This window comes from Adiantum capillus-veneris, chromosome 11 (genome assembly GCF_014529385.1).
Source record: "Adiantum capillus-veneris isolate H3 chromosome 11, ASM1452938v2, whole genome shotgun sequence".
In the NCBI taxonomy this organism is placed as follows: domain Eukaryota; kingdom Viridiplantae; phylum Streptophyta; class Polypodiopsida; order Polypodiales; family Pteridaceae; genus Adiantum; species Adiantum capillus-veneris.
In genome coordinates this window covers 41,458,991-41,479,970 of record NC_140941.1, presented here as the reverse complement: position 1 = coordinate 41,479,970, position 20,980 = coordinate 41,458,991, and positions in this window count along the sequence as shown.

Here is a 20,980-nt window from a genome sequence, read left to right as displayed (position 1 = left end):
CCCCTCAAGAAAAGGAATTTTACCCACCTCAAAGGATATTACAAAATTAATTCTACCACTAGCTGAGTGTATATAGGAGTCATAAGTGAGTGACTTCATATTTCAAAAACCAACTAGACGAGCTTGATAAGGTGTTGGTCCTACAACACGACTAAGTAGTGAGCCCCCCCCCCCCCTATGAGGGATCGATGGTCATACAATGGTGCAGCCAAAGAAAGTCGATGTTGAAAATGGTGACAAGAAGGGTTATGGATGTTTATAGGTGTGTGCTAGAGTGTTTGAGCAGGCGTGAAGACTAAGTGCAAGCAAAGGGATTATGAATATGTATGTTTTTGTGGTTTCAGAAGCTAAAAAGTCTCGTTTTGGGGTTACTCAAATGGGGATATTTAACGCTGAAAAAAGTGCATTTTTGAAGGTGATTATTATGCTCTTCAAGTGGCTCTCCGAGGCTGTTCAAAAACGACTTGAATTGGAACCCTAAAGTGCAAGTTATGACAAGTTGAATGACAGAGTGTTTTGCAAATTTGCATCGGATGGTGCACATGGGATGATGGCTTAGTGATATGTCAAGTTATGGTGGAAAGTGCTCGTTTTTGCTTTTAATGGTGATCTTCTCGGATTTCAAATCAAAGTTAAAATAGCCAATTTACATACATTTGAAGTTTCCTTTGGGATCGAATATGTGTCAATTTTACCCAAGGTTTTACCCGCCTTGGGATACGTGCACCCAGTGGATTTTACCTTTTGCCAGGGTTTCTAGAGATGGGAATGCAATATTTGAAGTGAAACGGAAGTTACAATTCGCCAATTGGAGGTGCGAGCAAAAAGATATGGTAGTTGAAGTTGGCAGTGCATAGAAGTTGAAGGGCCACGTATGGTTTTTTAAAGTTTTAAAGCTATTGATTTGAAGATGTGGGAATCTCGAAATGTAGCAAGGATGAATGAGCTCGAAGGTTAGAATATGAAGCTTTTGCTGGTCTTTACAGCATTGAAGTTGGGAGCAAAGAAATATAAGGAATTCAAGTGAGTGGAAAAATCAATTTTTGGAGTAAATTTGTAGAGATTTTTGGAACTCCTTGGGGGGGATGGCCTGGGTGGGTGCCACATGGTCGTGGAAAAACCCATTGGTGATACTTTGGAGCCAACTTCCATTGTATATATAGAGAAGTGGTGGCCTCTCATAAGCAACACAACACAGGGAGAGAGCTCCTTGACTATAGAGTCTCTCCCTCCCCCATAAGTGGGCGTTGTGTTTGGGTGGCTCCTCTTGTAGGTGCATGCATGCAGACAATAGTGGGCGCGCATTGGTGGTCGGCGGTTCAATCGGATGGTGCCAAGCGACGCTCTTGGAAGTGTTCCACACTTGGCCAGATGTAAAATAGCCAAATCTTTTTATTGAGGGCATTGTTCCCCCCTTCAAAGGAATAGCCACAACTCCATGACTGTTCCCGAGGTGCCATGACTATTCTTAAGGAGGGAGAGGCGTTCATGGTACATGGAGTTTCTAAGTGAAGCTTCACATGCAAAGAGTTAAATGTGGAGAAGTTGTTGATTTCATGCAAAGTGATAGAGGGTGTGTGGTCGAAAAAGTCTCACAAAAATAGGGAAAAAAAGTCTTTTAGCCACACACGTCTTTCAAGAAGTATCAAGCTTCCATAGCCATTTGCGGCACCATTTCTCTTGCATCATCTTTCCCTGTTCCTCTCCCTCTCTTCTCTTTTGCGATTGTGGCAGGTTGTGTGCGTGTGTAAACCTCTTGGCTGAGTGTGGGTGTTGACAACACACTATGCACGCACGCACACACAAAGATTGTGTGTGTGGTTGAGAGCGTTGAAGTGATTATGTGAAACATTTAGGAAAAGAATAGGGTATAAAGGAGCCTCTTTATTTGTCAATTTAAAAAAGTGCTTAAAACTTAATCAAGCTTTGACCAAAGGTTAGAATGGTGGGGTAGATAGCTTAGAGAGGCTTATATAAAATCACTTACTCCTATTTTCTTAAAGATTATATGCAAATTTTATCAAATCCTGTCGACTCTCCCTCCAAAAAGTGACTTTCCAATTTCAAATCTTAAAATTTGCCCTCTCTTATTCCCTCTTTCTCTTCTCTCTCTTCTTCTTTCTCTTCCTCCAAAAGTTCCCCAAGCTCTCTCTCTCTCTCTCTCTCTCTCTCTCTCTCTCTCTCTCTCTCTCTCTATGGATAGTTTCCTACGACGTTAAACTACTCTTCTTCTTGGGTGTGTGTGTGGGTGTGTGCTAATAAAAGGAGGAAAATGGTATAACCTTTTTATCACCCAAGTGTGGTAGATTGGTTGTGCCATTTCCCTCTTGAATAACAGGTCTTGAGTTCAACTCTCCACGTCAATTAAGGTCTCTTGGGATAGTTTCCTACAACGTTAAAATACTCTTCTTCTCGGATGTGTGTGTGTGTGTGTGTGTGTGTGTGTGACTCTGTGGGTGTGTGCTAATAAAAGGAAGAAAATGGTATAACCTTTCTATCACCCCCAAGTGTGGTAGATTGGTTATGCTATTTCCCTCTTAAATAACAGGTCTTGAGTTCAACTCTCCTCGTTGGATAGATCTTTAAGGTCTCTTGGGATAGTTTCCTACGATGTTAAAATACTCTTCTTCTCGGGGGGGGGGGGGGGGGGGGGGGGGGGGGGGGGGGTGCTAATGAAAGGAGGAAAATGGTATAACCTACCTATCACCCAAGTGTGTAAGAGTGGTTATGCCATTTCCCTCTTGAATAACAAGTCTTGAGAGTTCAACTCTCCTCGGATAGATCTTTAAGGTCTCTTGGGATAGTTTCCAAAACAACGTTAAAATACTCTTCTTCTTCTTCTTCTTCTTCTTCTTCTCTCTATCTCTCCCCCCCCCCCCAATGAGGTGCTAAAAGTGTAGATATGTAATCTCTATCTTTATTCTCTCTCTAAAACGCAATGCATCTCACTCTCCTCTTACTCTCATGCTAGGAAACCTTTTTGTAAACAAGCCTACCACACATCATTTTAGATCAATAACGTCTCCTGCTATATCTACAACCTTGTACTCCACAGTAGTTGCAACATCTCCTTCTAGATATGCAACCTCTTTCTCCACGTCAGTCATAAACTCTGATTTTTGACCAACCCAAATGATTTTATCATATTAAACTGTGCATGTCTGTTGCACGTATCAATGCAAGGGACTTGCCGATACACTGTGTGCGAGCCACAAATGGCTCCAAGCACACAACTAGATTAATCTGGCAAGCTCAAGAGAGCAAGGGTGTGTCACTCACCACTCTACGCTTGTTGTCGTGGAGGATTCTCACCGCGAAGAAGAAGGAGCCCATGTTGCACCGCGTTCAACCACTTCGCCGCCGCCGTCGTGCCGTCATCGCAGTGCTCTCTCTCTCTCTCTCTCTCTCTCTCTCTCTCTCTCTCTCTCTCTCTCTCTCTCTCTCTCTCACACACACACACACACACACACACACACACACACACACACACACACACAAGGAGATGATGAAGAAGAAGATGGAGGTGAAGCAAGAGCACTCTTCAATTGCACAAATGAGAGAATGAATGATTTTTAGGTTTATGTGACTTTTATATGGGCTTGCCCGTTCACATTTGGGCGCCCATACTTAGCCAACTAACCCTTAATTGTTCTTGTTAGAGTGCGCCTCTCATCGGCAATCACTCTTACCCTTTTCCATTGGACCGACAAGCCCAACCCATGACTCAAACAATGTAATGTCCGTGGATGTGCCGACGCCTATTTGCCAAGGTCAGCACCAAGCGATAGGTGGCGTTGGTCAGTCCCCAAGCCTCCTATTCGCTTGGTGTTGACTTTACTACCGCCTGTCATGTCTCCGTCACCAAGGTCAACACCAAGCGATAGGTGGCATTGGACACTCCCCAAGCCTCCTATTTGCCTAGTATTGACCCTACTGCCTCTTGTATGTCTTTAACCCCAAGGTCAACACCAAGCGATAGGTGGCGTTGGACAGTCCCCAAGCCTCCTATTTGCCCCATGCTGACTCAACTGTCTGACTTGTCGGTTAACATGCCCCGCTTCCTGATGTAGATTCCATCTTGGAAGCTATTGAGTTGAAGCTTGTTCGTTGAGGTGGAAGAGCATTTAAGATGAATGTTCTTAGCCTTTTTCAGTCACTGCAAAATCAAACAAAAGGAACACAGTAAGTGCATCCTTATAATCAATTAAAAAGCATATGCAGTTGTAGGCAAACAAATTGATTGGTAACAGAGTTTTAAACCAGTTGTCAACAATAAACATTAAATTTTAATATAATCAATTGTGAAGGTCAAAAACTAAACAAGTCTGGGTCGCTAATTTAACGGTCGAAAGGCACTAGAGATCGACTATTAATACCATGGACAAGATTCACAATTTTCTCTGGTCAGTTAAGTTGTTTAATCTCAAGAGCCAAGTATTTCATGTCCGAGGGCTAACTAGAGGCTATACCTACAAGACCTTGTAGTTAAGCTACAATAAAAGGAATTGCTCATAGAATCATTGCCTGACTTATTTCCTTTTCTTTGACCCCCCAAAGTCTTTTCACAGTGATTCCATTTTGATGTGTGTGCTTATTTGGTATGCCTTGGGTTTTTTGCTTTTTAAGGAAAAGCATCCATACTGGGAACCTCTAGGGCTCTAGTACCATAGGCGATACATGTGAGTGAAGTACCAAATCAAACTGAGATTTCTCTTCCAGCTTAAGATTTTACATTGTGGCACTTTGATTTTTGTTTTTTCGTTTTCAACATTTTAATTTTGAAACTTTGGGGGGTCATATAACATTGTTACCCTCCCCATGCTCATCACACTAGTAAACTCCCTTTATCATACTTAAGCTAAAGGTCAATAGGGATTAAGCCCACTAGAAAGCCCTAGTACATTTCACACAATGCTTCCTAAATCGGATTAAGAACCTAAGTAGCCATTGATTATTAGGAGGGCATTCCCCATGGTATTAAGAGAAGATCTCTAACGCCTAGCTTGGTTAAACTAGCTTAGTCGAAATGCTTGATTTTTAAACCTAGACAAGTTCTTATGACAAAAAATTACATTGAAACTAATGTTTGATACTAAGAAATGCACTAAATATTATGCTACCAATCACAATTAAAGCAGACAAACATGGATGCAAAAAAGATAAGGGGCAATGCTAAATGGACAAGAAACACCTGTTTGTGTTGATGATCACGCTTCATTTAAAGAGTGAGTCGAGATAAAGATTCCATGAAGGTCCAAATCCTAACCACTGCAACACGTTCCTGTACACACTAGAAAACACAAAGAATACCTCTAGGAGGCACATCAGTGGGAAAAAAGAACTTTGCTAATCACTAAACTCTAAAACAGAAACACTCCTATCGTACTAATCCTACCTACCCTCCATCACTCGAGTGATGAGGATCAAAGGTGTTTGATGACATAGGTTTCTGTTTTAATGTACCAGATGTGAATGTGTAGGTCTGGGTCAACGTTTTGACTTTTATTGTGCATACTCGTTTGCTAGTTGCTCTTGCTCTTTACTATTTTTTTTTTTTGGGAGTATAACGCTTTATATATACATTCCCTAAGATTGGTGATTGAGCGGTCAAGGAAAGAAGGGTAAGAGGGAAATAATTCAATAGGCTCATGTGAATGAAGACTTCCCCCCTTCCTTGGGTAGGTCATACTGTTTGAAATGTGCTCGTCACCCTTTGAAACCAATTGTTCCAGTTGGTAATAGGTGAGGATTTTTGCCATTATTTTTCTGTTACCGTAGGTGCTTTGTCGAGTTGCAATGGTGGTAAGGTACTCTCCCAGGATCGAACTTGAAGTGGTTCATTAGGTGACTCTTGAACACTGGGAGGTGTGGATTCCTTTGTAGCTTCATGGAGGTCCACTATTGTACGTGGAGGCTGTGGAGAAGCTTTTACCTCTATGGATGCATTACATGAGGAGCTAGAAGCTTCATGGGACTCCCCCCTTCCTGAGCTAGGTAGAACAAATCGTTCTTTCTTCGGTACCCAACTAGATCTGGAGCGAGTGTGTAGCATTCTGTGATTTTTTTCTTTCCACGATCGTCAATTTGTTTTGGAGCTACAGGATTGGGCTCACATGGGTCAGGCGACAGGTAAGAACACAATCTACGTTTTGGCACCCAGATTTGATCATTTCCTTGATACTAGCCTTGGACTTCCAATAGTTGTTTAGGAATCCATCGCCACGTTTTCTTACATTTCTTGGAGCGGGTGGGACGTTTCTTACAAGGCTTCTGTTTTTTAGCACTAGCTATGGTCGTTACAGAAGCTTTAGGGACCCACTTGTATGTTTTCTTCGTTATATTAGGATGAGGTTTTGTCAGAAGCTATATGCGTTGCTTCCAACATATTTAAAGGTACGAGTGGTGGCATTTCATCCCCCTCTGGTGTTACCCAGGTCGTCCCCATGTTTCCCCAAGTGTCTATGGTTGTTGCTAGGTGGACCCAATCCACATTGTCCGACTCAGTCATCCCAGGTAGTACATCCATATAAGGAGAATCTTCCCCAACATCAGTGTCTGCTTTACACGTGTAACAATACTGCAACGGGGCCGAGTGAACTGTGGTGTCAGATCTATGATCAATTATAAACCTGTTTCCTAGGGGATGTGCTCGACCAGTTACAAGATCCACTTGAATGACAGAATCTTGAAACTGCAAGCAGACATGGTTTTTCGACCAGTCATGCACCATTTTTACTTTCCTCATGAAAGGACGTCCTAAGATCATCTCCAATGCCATAGTGTGCTTGGAGAAATCCATAACAATGAAGGTAATTATTATTTTATGTCCAAAGACCTTGATCTTGATATCTTCTAGCATCCCAATAGGTTTAACAATAGACCCATTGGCCATCTTCACTACTATGGTTGTGGTCGCAAGGTGAGGTCTTTCCATAGTTTCCCAGCATTCTTTAGTCACAATGCTAACCCTAGCGCCACCATCAAGGATTCCCTTCACAGTTAATCCCTTGGTAGTGATTGGTATGGTTGCATTGGATTAATCGCCCTCAAAGTATTGTCCCAACTTGTTAACATGTATTTCTACAACAAGGTTCTCATCTAGGTTGGGTTGTGGATCTCAGTGTTCCTCCTCTATTGGCATCTCCCTAGCTCCATCCATCTGTGCAAATTGTGGTAGCCCAAACTTTAGTTCTCCATTGAGGAAGGCTCGAAGAGCTGAGACTAGCTCAGGGTCTTTATATAGTTTGGACATGATGGTGGTTCTAACTTCTGAAGACATGAAATCCATCAATTTGGCAATGTTTAACGGCACCTTTTGGGATTCAATCCCTTGTCGTGGGGAAGATGGGATCTCCATTTCTTTGATAGGATCAGGTAGTCCCTCTGTAAACATTCTTTCCATCAAGAAGTGAGTACGCCCACTTTCCCATGACGTTAAGTCACTTTCTTCTTGGATGACACTAGGTATCGCTAAGGGTCTATGGACTTGATGAGGTTCTTGTTGCGTAGGGAGCACGGTGTTTGTAATCTGGATCTACCTAGGTGCTGGTTCTAGATCCCTTTGGGTATCTTCTACCAAACTCCTTAATTGCTTGACTCGCTCGATCTCCTCTGTAGGGTTTGGATAAGTTCCTATCTTCTTCTTGGATCCTGGCCATTGTGGCTCATGAAGATCTTCCTTGTTGGTTTCTATCTTAGTGGTCATTTTAGTCTCCATGGTTTCTCCTGAATCAGAATCCTCTTCAACACCGTTCATATGTACAGGGTCGTCACCAGTCCCTATGTTGGTCTTTGAACTAGGGTTTGACTTCTTTGCCTTTTGCGATCTCTTTCTTCGTGTTTTCTTTTTTTTTGAGATTGGGCAATTCATGCCGTGTCTCTTTCCTCAATTATAAGTTTGTTTTTGGAGCATCGATCGTGTGAGTATGTTTACTGGTACACAAGTGTAGTTTGTGATGGCTCCTCAGTAACCTCAATGAAGTTTAATGGCGTGATCTTTGGTGCATTTGGATTATTTGGACATTGGGCAATCAAATGATCTATGCCACATCGATTACACATGAGAATCGGCATTGTAGATGTGATCGCTTGATTGGTTTGCATTAGTGTGGAGTTCTTTTGTAGCCTAATAGGACACTCAGCCACACGATGTGGACCTCCACACTCACAAAAAAGAGGTGGTCTCTTAGCAGTGTAATTGATATTTTGGCCTCTTGCAGCAAGAGCAGCTACTTGATAGACATGTTTGACTTGTCCCCAATAGTCCTCCATGTAATATTGTGGACTTTCTTCAAGCACATCCATCCCATAGGCAATATTAGGGTCTATATCTTCTTCACAACCTTCAAAACAAGCAATACATGACTCACAACCCACTTGATTCACAGTAGTGATTCTCGGATGTAGTGGTTTCGGTCCTAGCACTGGAGGTGGTAAGGGTGTTGTTTGAACAACATTTTGGGCCCTAGGAATCGTATGTCATGACGTTTGTTCAAAAGGTGGGGCCGACATCAATGTAGGCACTCGAGGTGTGTCTGTCCATGCTAAGGTTGGCCTATTGGCCATCGCGCGCTTAAATACTATGCAATGCTTAGCTTGATGACCATACCTCCCACATGCATTGCAGTTCCCATTGAATTTTACTCTAAAAGTAGGGCATTCACTGATACTATGCGGTCCATAGCATACTAAGCACCATTGTTGCTCCCTTCTTGGATACATATGATTGTTTTGCGGAGCACGATTGTCTCTAAGACTCTCTTGAATGGCCTTGGTGAGATCTGCTAAAGTCATCTTAGATACCTTTGGCTCCTTAGCAATAGGCTTTAAGGTCATTGGCTGATGCCCCGATGCTTGTGACCTAATAGATTTAGGCTCAACATAAACTCTTTCTCCTTGAATCATTAAATTATCCTCCAATTGGATCTCATTGATGGTGACTGCTTCCCAAGTGGTGATACCTCTAATGACTAGGCCATTGTAGATATCCTCATGTTGTAATCCCCTAATGAATCTATCAAGCAATTGATTATTATTGAAGCGCTCATTTGGATTACAACGAGAATTAAAATGCTTCAAGCGACTAATAAAGTCTCTCACGACTCTCCTTCCTCTCGTTGGACTTTCTAGAGCTGAGAGGCTACACCCCAAAGCACTTCCTCTCGTATGTATTGTTTTAAGAACAGTCTCCTAAGGCTAGGGTAAATTGTTTTTTCTTCCACCCTTAGGGTTCTATACCAATCCCCAGCCTTCCCACTTAAGGTTAGGCTTAAAGCATTACTCTTATGTAGGTCATTGTGTTCTCCTAGAGAATCGCACATTTGTTCAAACACTTCGATATGCTTTCTCACATCCCCGTCTCCACTAAATTTTTGTGTGAGCTTGGCTATTTGTACTGCTTTACTTCTAGGTTCTCTATCAGGCGTGTTACGCATATTCTCAGCAATAGATCTACCGATAGCTTGAGCAAATGTTGCCAAGTCACCTAAGCGAGCAGGCACCGTGGGTGAAGGTACTCCAGAGACTACAGGTGGAGTAGGTATTGGCATTGGGCTTGGCGCATAGGAAGCCCTTGGGTTCTATGTTTGGTACGGTGTTGTGCCATGTGGCGGCCCAAAGTTCATATGTGTGGCCCTAGGCATAGCAGACATCGGATGTGACATGCTAATGCTAGCCGGTATGGTCCCATGGAAATAAGAACTTGGGTGTTGTGTTTGTGGAGCATAGGTTGTTGAAACAATGGGAGGGGTAGGGGCTACATGAGTCGAGGACCTATAGGTGTATACGATTGGTACACACTTGTAGGTACTGTTGCAGGTATTGAGCTACAATGTAGGTACACGCTTGTAGGTACTATTGCAGGTATTGAGCTACAATGTAGCGGTGCTTTACTAACAAATGAGGTCCATGGCGTGTTTTTTGGCATGCCTATCATTGGGGTAGGCATGGTAGCCGTGGTGTTATCAAGGAAAAGATGAGCTAGGCTTGGAAAAGTAAAGCTATCACTTGTGGGCTCAGATTGCACTGAGACCCCTGGCGAAACAACATATGGAGGATCCATCGGACTTATCGAGGGAGTCTTCATTTGCGATAAGGTTGGTTAGCCTTCCTTATATCCAAGAATCTCATGAGATCCGTTGAAGGCATGTGGATCCCCTTGTTCTGTCTCTCTAACTCAATAACCTTATGGATGACCTCACAAACTCTTTGTTGTTGATCCTCCACACTAGTAGCACCCGTTGTGGATTGTAAAACATCTAGCCAACCCATTGATAGGTGTGACCTATGGATAAGTCGGTTAGAGTTTTCGTTTGTAGTTCGTACTCCCAGTTCTCATTTAAGAACGCTCCATCTAGGATTGAGGTGCTAGGGGTGTCTTTTGAACTAGATGCAATGTGGCTCTCTATGGGTTGACCCTTAGTGGTCGCTAATTCACGAGCACTCAATTGCTCTCCTATCAAAGATATTGACATAGGGGCTTTCGCTTTTAACTCTCTTCGTTGCTCTGCCTTGCGTAAGCTCTCGATTTCTTTTTCCCTAGCCGCAATGGTCAACCTCTTGCACTTCGGCAAGGCTTCTACCATGAGGTAACATAACCTCAGAGGGGAATAGCTCTGAAGAGTCAGGGGGTGCAGTGAATGAAGTATTCACGTGCACATTCTCAAAGGGCATAGGGTCTATGTTGGTCATGAATGGAGAATTTACTTCCCCATCCCCCTCATTTACATCGTCAGCTCCATGTTCGGAGCGAGTGGCTCTACTAAAGGTTTACTTCAAGAGGCTAAGCACGATCGGCCCGAATCGTGGGTCCATGGCATGTACGTCTTGGCTTGAACTATCAGGATTAGGCATAGGGTAACCCTCCATGATGTCGTATTCAGAGGAAGAGTCACTAGCCCGGAACCCAAGGTAGGTGGATATTGAGAACTCGCGTAAGTCGAAATGCTCTCTAGTTGCTCGGCCTCTAACACACGACCAGAGCGCAGATGCATGTACCTTTGGCACCCTACAAGCGTCGACGAATCACCTCGAAGGTTAAACGCTTACTTTTTTAAGCATCCGTTTTCACTCGTTTTTTGATGTTTTTTAATGATCGGTTTTTGGATTAGACTGTGATAGCTCGAAACGAGCGTAGCTCAGGGGGTCGTGGTGTGCTTTACAGCACAGTGTTTGGTTAATCGAAGCTCTGTTGGTCCTAAAAAATGTCGATTTTTTCCTGCGCGTAAGACTAAAATACGTAATTTTAAAGGGGGACTGAGGCCTGAGCCTGAGCATGGGCTTGGGCTTGGGCCTAGGAAATATTCCCGAGCCCGATCTTACCTTTAATTTTTTATTTTTTATTTTTTTGGGATAAGGTCGCCAGCCGCGCTGTGCCCGCGAGCACACACACACCTAACCTACCTACTTACAACTAATAGAGCTACTATTACACACTAACACAATACTACGGCAACTCATTAGCTAATAGATCTACTTACTGTACTTTACACAAAACTAACATTATGGATCTACGACCTTAATTCTAACACCTTATCACAGAGAAAACATAGTACCTTTCAACACCTTATTAACAAAACAATACACTGCAGCAAAACAAACTCCTTCTCAACACACACATCTTCCTTTTCTACCTTTGCTACATTTCAAAATGCACCACAAAGCAACATAGAGTGCTACTCGAGCTTAATGCAGGGCATTTCCCCGGCAGCAGCGCCAAAAATGTGCACGTCTGTCGCACGTGTCAACGCAAGGGACTTGTCGATACACTGTGTGCGAGCCACAAATGGCTCCAAGCACACAATTAGACTAATCTAGCAAGCTCAAGAGAGCAAGGGTGTGTCACTCACCACTCTACGCTTGCTGTTGTGGAGGATTGCTCGCCGTGAAGAAGGAGCCGCCGTGTGCGTCGCGCTCAACAGCTTCGTCGTCGCCGTGCCATCGTCGCAATGCTCGATCACTCTCCCTCTCTCTCTCTCTCTCTCTCTCTCTCTCTCACACACACACACACACACACACACACACACAGCTGCATACACACACACAAGGAGATGATGAAGAAGAGCACTCTTCAATTGCACAAATGAGAGAATGAATAATTTTTAGGTTTAGGTGACTTTTATATGGGCTTGCCCGTTCACATTTGGGCGCCCATACTTAGCCAACTAACCCTTGATTGTTCCTGTTAGAGTGCGCCTCTCATCGGCGATCACTCTTACCCTTTTCCCATTGGAGCGACAAGCCCGGCCCATGACTCAAAACAATGTAATGTCCGTGGCTGTGCCGACGTCTATTTGCCAAGGTCAACACCAAGCGATAGGTGGCGTTGGGCAGTCCCCAAGCTTCCTATTCGCTTGGTGTTGACTTTACTTCTGCCTGTGATGTCTTCGTCACCAAGGTCAACACCAAGCGATAGGTGGCGTTGGGCACTCCCCAAGCCTCCTATTTGCCTAGTATTGACTCTATTGCCACTTGTAATGTCTTTCAACCCCAAGGTCAACACCAAGCGATAGGTGGCGTTGGGCAGTCCCCAAGCCTCCCATTCACCCCATGCTGACTCAACTGTCTGACTTGTCGATTAACATAAACTGATCATTTAATGTGGAAGAATAAACAAGAACAAGGGTTAGAATATAGACATGTGCTTATGGATCTATTTCAACACAGGGCCAATGTTAAAGGGGTCCAAATGAGAGATGGTATGTCAAAGAGCAAGGCTAGCTAATGGAGCTGAAATACCTTAGGGTTAGCTTCATTAAAGACCTCCAAAGGTTAGTGTTTAAAGTCCTTTGACCTTAGACAAGCTACTGAGAACCCGGACCAAGCTTGAAGTGCTTGTCGTGCTTGCTGACTAAGGTGCTTGAGGTGCTTGTTGACTAAGGTGCTTGAGGTGTTTAATGACTGAAGTGCTAAGGTGATCCATGACTAAGGTGCTTGAGGGGCTTGAGGTGTTCCACAAAGTCAAAACACATCCCTACTTATGAGGGGGCGAGCCCTCATTGTAGGAGCATGAGAGAGAACGCACACACCCTCACACAAGGCAAGCTTGGTCTAAAGAAGCAATTAGGACACTTGTCAAGTTCCTCTTCATGTTGCCGTCATGGTGCGCCTAAAGCCTATTGGTTGGCCTCTCAAGGGGTCCAGTGATAATTTAGCTAACTTACTTAATTGTGTTTGCATTTATTAAGTCCTCTTTCTCAAAGGGGAAAGGGGGACACTTGCTCCAAGGCTAGCATGCTTGCTTGATATGCACTCTGCATGTGATTGGCCAAGCTTGAAGGGATCCAATGAGCTTTCATCATGAGCTAGGAGAGGGGGTCGACCAAAGCAAGGAGAGGGCTAGCTTGGGGGGGATACTCTTCCACACACACACACACACACACACACACACACACACACTCACTCACTCACTCATTGTGTGAAATGTAAAGTGCAAGAGCTCCATCTCCTTCTCCAAGCTTGTTGAGAATTTGAGAGCCTACAGCTAAGGAATGCAAATCTAACCAACAGCCATGTTCCAATGCTTAAGCTTGCCATCTTCTTCATCTTCATTACTATGATATTATGCTATGCTAAGCAAGAAGAGTGATAATAAGTGAGGAACTATTTCTTTCTCCTTGAATGTTCTTCTTCTTCCCTACCTTCATTCCCTGCTAGTTCTCTCCACCTTTGAAGGTGTTTGAGACCTTGGGATTGAGTCCGGGGATGGTTAATGCTTTTTGCAAAGATTATGTTATACTCGTGATGCATGAAGCTTTCCATCTTCATTGCATCACGTAGGTCATAGGGAACACAAAGATTGTATTGCACCAAGTCTCTCTTGATGCGAGAATCTATAATACAAAAGCCTATTGGAGGGGGGACTGGCACCACATAAATCCGGTCCTATGTGCTACCACTAATTAAGTTCACCCTTTATGTTCTCAAAGTAGTCTCACAAAAATGCTCACTCTATTTCTCTTAATTCTGCTATTCTCAAAGTTCATAGGCCATTTCCATGACATTGGTATCAGAGCTATTGGTTTCTCTTTTCTTGCTTAAGAAGAGAGGTCCTTAAGTTGTCCATGAAAGGTTGGGCATGTCCATTGCAATAGGGTAAGTGGGACAAGGATCTATTATCTTGGTTGAGAAGGACTTAGTTCAAGGTACATTGTTGGGAACTATAGTCTTAATAATGGAGCCTCTCGAAGCTTGCCTTTGGCTTCACCATTATTGAGCTACGAGCAAGCTCAATAGGAACCATAATCAACCCAGCAATCTTAGACCCTCTCCACTAGTCTTTGCAAACAACAGTGTCTAAACCACGGGTGTGGTTGCTTGAGAACAAATTTTCAAAGGTAAAGAAGAGTAGCGACTAAGGTTTTTGAGGGTACCAAAGCACAAAGTAATCTATACATAAGTTTAATTAGCATGGCATACAGTAACCACCAAGAGAGTATAATGAACATTGATAACTTTGATTTTGCACATGAAGGTGCTAATGATGATTCCCCCATGTTTGTCAATTATCTTGTTACTAGGTTGCAGCAAGCTATGGGCAACCCTACTTTGCAAGCCAAAGTTACTCGATAACTTCGTGCTTATGGGATTTTCCTTCCTCTCCAAGAGGAGAAAGAGCTTAGGAGGCCTCTTGATGAGACGCCCAAAAGAAGACTCTCTACCATAAGAGAGGAGGAATCCAAAGAACGAGAAAGAAGAGAATCCCTAAGTTCCTCTGAAGATGTGGCTCCACGAAGACGGTGGCCTAGACAATCGCCAACTCCTTCCAAGAGGAAACGGTCAACCCACAATCCTTCTCCTCATCACTCCAAAAGGGGAGAGAGGAAACAAAGGAAGAAAAGGGAAAGAAAGAGGTCACCCTCTTCTCCTTCTTCTTCACCTTCCTTCTCTTTTGATGAAAGCAATAGCTATTCTCATAGAGAATACAAGAGGAGAGGACATCAAAAATGTCCTCTTGCATGGTGAAGGTCCCAAAAGCTCAAGAAGTTCAAAGAGGGAGGAAAGAGTATCTCTTTTCTCACCTATGATGGCACCTTTGGTGCTACCGACAAAGTATTGGCCTTCATCGAGCAATTTGATGCGGCGTTTGGAGACGAGGGCGTCATGGAGTCCTCCAAGCTACGTCATGTAGCTATGTACTTCCAAAAATCTGATCGCCAATGGTGGGCTAGCCTTCATGGCAATGGTGAAGCCCCAAAGGCATGGAAAACTCTACGATTTTCCATCATGAATCAATTCCTTGCAAGTGATGCAAAGGACAAAATGCTTACCGAATGGCAGAGTTTGAAGCTTCTCTCCCATGAGTCTATCCACAATATGTGGACAAGTTTTGGAATTTACATCTCAAGGCTATTGTCTTTCAAAAAGTAGACTTTACCGAACAAAAGCAACAATTTTGTGTGGGATTAACTGAAGAGATAGCCGAGTACGTCAACTCCCAATGGCCTTGTTCTATCACCGAAGAAATCCACCACACTATGGTTGCTTTGCGCATCAATTTCCAACAAGGGGCTAGAAGGAATGCCAAGCCCATGGAAAGCAAAGATAGAAGTGATGCAAAGGGGAAAACCAATGCCCAAAATTCTTTCCAAGGCAATTCCAACAACAACAACAATCGGTCCAAGGAGAAGGGAGTTTACAAAGATATAAATAAACTCTCTCCCGAAGAGCTTGAAGCTTTTTGTAAGGACCACAAATGTTTTGAGTGTGGGGAGCAAGGACATGCCTATCGTTCTTGCCCCAAGAGAAATGACCGCAATGAGACTCCGAGAGCTTCCACGATCGAAGCTCCAAAAGAGGATGCTCATTGCAAAGGATCACCTCTCTTCTATGCTCGGGAAAAGGCAAGGGAGCATGATACCTTCATCTTGTTTGATCCTGGCTCTACTCACAACTTCATATCCATGGATTTGGCTACTAATTTGGGCATTCAAGCTTTTGAGATGGGAGATACTATAACTGCCGATGGAGCTTTCAATGGATAGCAAGCCTTTGTTACTCCTGTGATTGGGAAGTTGAGGCTTCATGTTCAAAGCTACGTCGACAGAGAAGACTTTTTCATCTCTCCTCTCCAACATGAGGATGTTATCTTAGGGGCACCATGGTTCAACCGCATGGATGCTAACATGAAGTTCCTTGAAAGGAGAATCTACTTCACCTACAAGGGAAAAAAAAGATGTATATAGATGCTAGTGAGTCTGGTCATACTATACCACTTGTAAATCCTCTTGCTTTTGATAAATCAATGAAAAGCTCAATTTTTGCATACATGATTTTTGTCAAAGAGTCCCTAAAAGGTCCTAATGTTTCATCAAATGTAAATGGTAGGAATCAAGAAGAGTTGGACTTGTCTAATTTTCTGTATGGATTCCAAGATGTGTTCACCGATGATATCCCTATGCACTTACCTACAAAACGAGGGGATGATGACCATCGAATTGAGATCTTCCAGTCCTTTTAGTGCAAAGGAAAGATGGTACATATCGCATGTGTGTGGACTATCGAGCACTAAACCATATTACTATCAAAAATAGATTTCTCGTACTGCGGGTAGAAGATCTATTTCATAAGCTACAAGGCTCAACCTACTTCAGTAGGATTGACCTTAAAAGTGGCTATCATCAAATAAGGATAGTGAATGAAGATATTCTAAAGTCCGCATTCCGTACGGCGTTTAGTCTTTATGGATATCTAGTCATGCCTTTTGTCATGAATGCACCAACCACGTTCAATCGTTTAATGGAGAAAATATTTAGACCCTACCGCAAATTCAGTGGAGTGTTTTTTGATGATATCATCATCTACTCCAAGTCCTTGGAGCAACACAAGCAACATATCCAGGTGATTTTTCAAGCTTTGAGGGAGAACAAGCTTTTTATCAATTAAAAGAAGAGCGAATTTTTCCTTCAAGAGATTCAATACTTAGGTCATATTATCTTTCAAGATGGTATCCATATGGATCCATCAAATTTTGAGGTAATAAAAGCATGGCATAACCCAAGGAATCTACATGAGCTAAGAAGCTTTATTGGTATGTGTGCATACTATAGACGCTTCATAGCAAAATTCTCTCAAATAGCAGGACCATTACAAGACTTAACAAAGAAGAATGTTAAGTACTCATGGACTACTAAGGAGAAAAATGCTTTTGACAAGCTCAAAGAGAAGCTTATCTCCCAACCAGTCCTTATGCTTCTGGATCTCAAAGCCATTTAAGGTCTAATGTGATGCTTATGGTGATTGCCTTGAAGCAGTCTTGCTTCAAAAAGGGCATGCCATAGCATATGAGAGCCGAAGGCTCAATGCCGATGAATGAGTCTTGGGCATATACAAAAAAGAGCTTTTAGCTATTTCTAGATGCCCGAGACACATGGAAGCATTACCTATTGGGGACTCCATTTATTTTGCAAACAGACCACCAAAGCCTCAAGCACTTCATCACGCAAACCAAGCTTTCCAACAAACAAATGAGGTGGGTAAATTTTCTTCCACAATTTTATTTTCATATTTCTCACATTGCTAGTAAGCACAATCAAGTGACCGATGCACTTTCACGATGATCAAGAATTAATGCAGTGTCTATAGAAACTCACAATGATCTATCTTCTATGATAGATGAGTATGCTACTGACCCTTACTTTAAAGATATAATGTCAGCCCTTGCAAGAAAGAAGAACCATTCACCTTGCAGGATGGTTATCTTCTACATGGCAATAGGCTATGTGTTACCCACTCCCTTTGTGAGAAAGTCATGTGTAATCCTATGCTGCTCCCTATGCGGGACATAGAGGCATTCAACCTACTCTTTAAGGAGTAGAGACGTACTTCTATTGGCCTACCATGAAAGTGGACATACAAGAGTATGTTTCAAAATGTGTGGTATGCCAAAAGACCAAGTATGATAGAGGGAAGCAACCTAGATTACTCAAGCTATTGCCAATCCCTAATTAACCATGGGAGAGTATATCCATGGATTTTATCTTTGCATTACCCAAGTCTATCCATGGGAATACGAGAATATGACAAAAGTCGATAGGTTTAGCAAGCAAGCACATTTTTTTCCTGTCAAAAAGACTATTGAGGCACACCAAATGGAAACTCTCTTCATATCTCAGATTTTCAAACACCATGGATTACCCACACCCATCGTGTAAGATAGAGATCCTAGAATGACCAGTAATTTCTAAAAAGATATCTTTGAAAATCTAGATCCAAGATTGAATTTCTCTTCGGCCTATTACCCACAAACGGATGGCCAAAGTGAGATAGCCAATCTTATGATTCTTGGTCTACTAAAGATCAACACTCACAATGGGAAAAGTACCTACCCCTTGTAGAGTATGTGTACAATAATACTGTCCATACTTCTATGAGAAAAGCACCTTTTGAAATCATACAGTGAAGACCAAAAAGTCCCTTTCTACTTAAAGTACATGGAAAGATCTTCGTTGCCGATGTGTATAGTCATAACCTACAAGAATCTTTTCAAAAGATTAAGGAGGCTATATCCATCTCTCAACAAAGAAAAAAAGCTATTGATGACAAGCACAGAAGGGCTTTAACATTCAGAGAAAATGATTGGGTCTTACTTAAGTTTCCCAAGGCTCGATTGAGGCAAACGACTGACAAAAATCCTACGAGCCATCAAAAGTATTATGCTGAACTAGCAAAAAGATATTATGGTCCTTTTCAAATCTTGAAGCCAATCAATGAAATGACTTATCAAATCAAGCTGCCCAACCAGTGGCTCATACACAATGCTTTTCATGTAAGCCTACTTAAGCCCTACAAAGGAGAGCCACCAAGTGAACCAATTATTGAAGACCCTCCATAAATTGAAAGCCAAGAAGAGGTGCTAGAACCCGAAGCTATCCTTCGGCATGAAGACAAGGTACTACGACATGGTAAGATTATCCGACAGTATCTTATTAAGTTCAAAAATTATCCTTTTGAAGATGCTAGATGGATGCAAGGAATACAACTTAAGGATAGTATGAACCTTGTCAATGCTTACAATGCTAAATTAGAGTTAGCAAATGTACATGTTTCTTTTAAATGGTCAATGTTTTTGTACTATAAGACTAATTCTCTTTTTATTGTGTACAAATTTAAATAGTATGCATGCTTAAAATCATGTTTGTGGTGACGACGTCTCTCAAACACCGAGTAGAATTTGTTCACTCTACTTGGGAGAATGAAATGGATTAAAGAGCAGACATGCTTGCGGCAGCTACGTCTCCCAAGCACCAAATGGATTAGTCATCTATCTTGGAATGATGTCATAGGATAAAAAGGGATCCTCTACCCGCTAAGAAACATCAACTAATGACTAAGGCTTTATCTCTTCTACCTCATAGTCGAGGACGACTATGATTTTAAGAGAGAGGTAATGTCATAAAATTTAATATCTAACCAACCCAAATGATTTTCATATCAAACTGATCATTTAATGTGGGAGAATAAACAAGAACAAGGGTTAGAGTATAGACTCTGTGCTTATGGATCTATCTCAACACGGGGCCAATGTTAAAGGGGTCCAAATGAGAGATGGTATGTCAAAGAGCAAGGCTAGCTAATGGAGCTTAAAGACCTTAGGGTTAGCTCCATTAAAGACCTCCAAAGGTCAGTGTAAAAGTCATTGGACCTTAGACAAGCTATTGGGAACCCGGCCCAAGCTTGAGGTGCTTGTCGTGCTTGCTGACTAATGTGCTAGAGGTGATCCATGATTAAGGTGCTTGAGGTGTTCCACAAAGTCAAACACATCCCTACTCATGAGGAGGCGAGCCCTCATTGTAGGAGAACGAGAGAGAAAACACACACCCTCACAAAAGGCAAGCTTGATCTAAAGAAGCAATTAGGACACTTGTCAAGTTCCTCTTCATGTTGCCCTCATGGTGTACCTAAAGCTTATTGGTAGGCCTCTCAAGGGTTCCAATGATAATTTATCTAATTTACTTACTTGTGTATGTATTGATCAAGTCCTTTCTCTCAAAGGGGAAAGGGGGACACTTGTCCCAAGGCTAGCATGCTTGCTTGATATGCACTCTGCATGTGATTGTCCAGGCTTGAAGGGGTCCAATGAGCTTCCATCATGATCTAGAAGAGGGGGTCGGCCAAAGCAAGGAGGGGGCTAGCTTGGGGGGTACTCTCTCTCTCTCTCTCTCTCTCTCTCTCTCTCTCTCTCTCTCTCTCTCTCTCTCTCTCTCTCTCTCTCTCTCTCTCTCTCTCTCTCTCTCTTTGTGTGAAGTGTAAAGTGCAAGAGCTCCATCTCCTTCTCCAAGCTTGTTGAGAAGTTGAGAGATTACACCAACACTCTTGGCTACAGAATGAAAATCCAACCAAGAGCCATGCTCCAATGCTTAAGCTTGCCATCTTCTTCATCTTCATCACTATGCTATTACGTAATGCTAAGCAAGAAGAGTGATGATAAGTGAGGAACTATTTCTTTCTCGTATGAATGTTTCTTCTTCTTCTTCCCTACCCTCATTCCTTGCTAGCTCTCTCCACCTTTGAAGGTGTTTGAGGCCTTGGGATTGAGGTCGGGGATGGTTAATGCTTTTTACAAAAATGATGTTATGCTCGTGATACATGAAGCTTTCCATCTTCATTGCATCACCTATGTCACAAGGAACACAAAGATTGTATTGTACCAAGTCTCTCTTGATGGGAGAATCTATAATACAAAAGCCTATTGGAGGGGGGACTGGCTCCACATAAATCCGGTCCTCAATTGTTGTCAAGTTCTCTCTCTCTCTCTCTCTCTCTCTCTCTCTCTCTCTCTCTCTCTCTCTCTCTCTCTCTCTCTCTCTCTCTCTCTCTCTCTCTCGCAAAAGTATTGTTCAAGCCAAGTTAATTAAGTATAATGGTTATGTTGCTATCCCTTTTTAAGTTCACCCTCTATGTTCTTAAAGTAGTCTCACAAAAATGCTCACTCTATTTCTCTTAATTCCGCTATTCTCAAAGTTCAAAGGCCATTTCCATTACA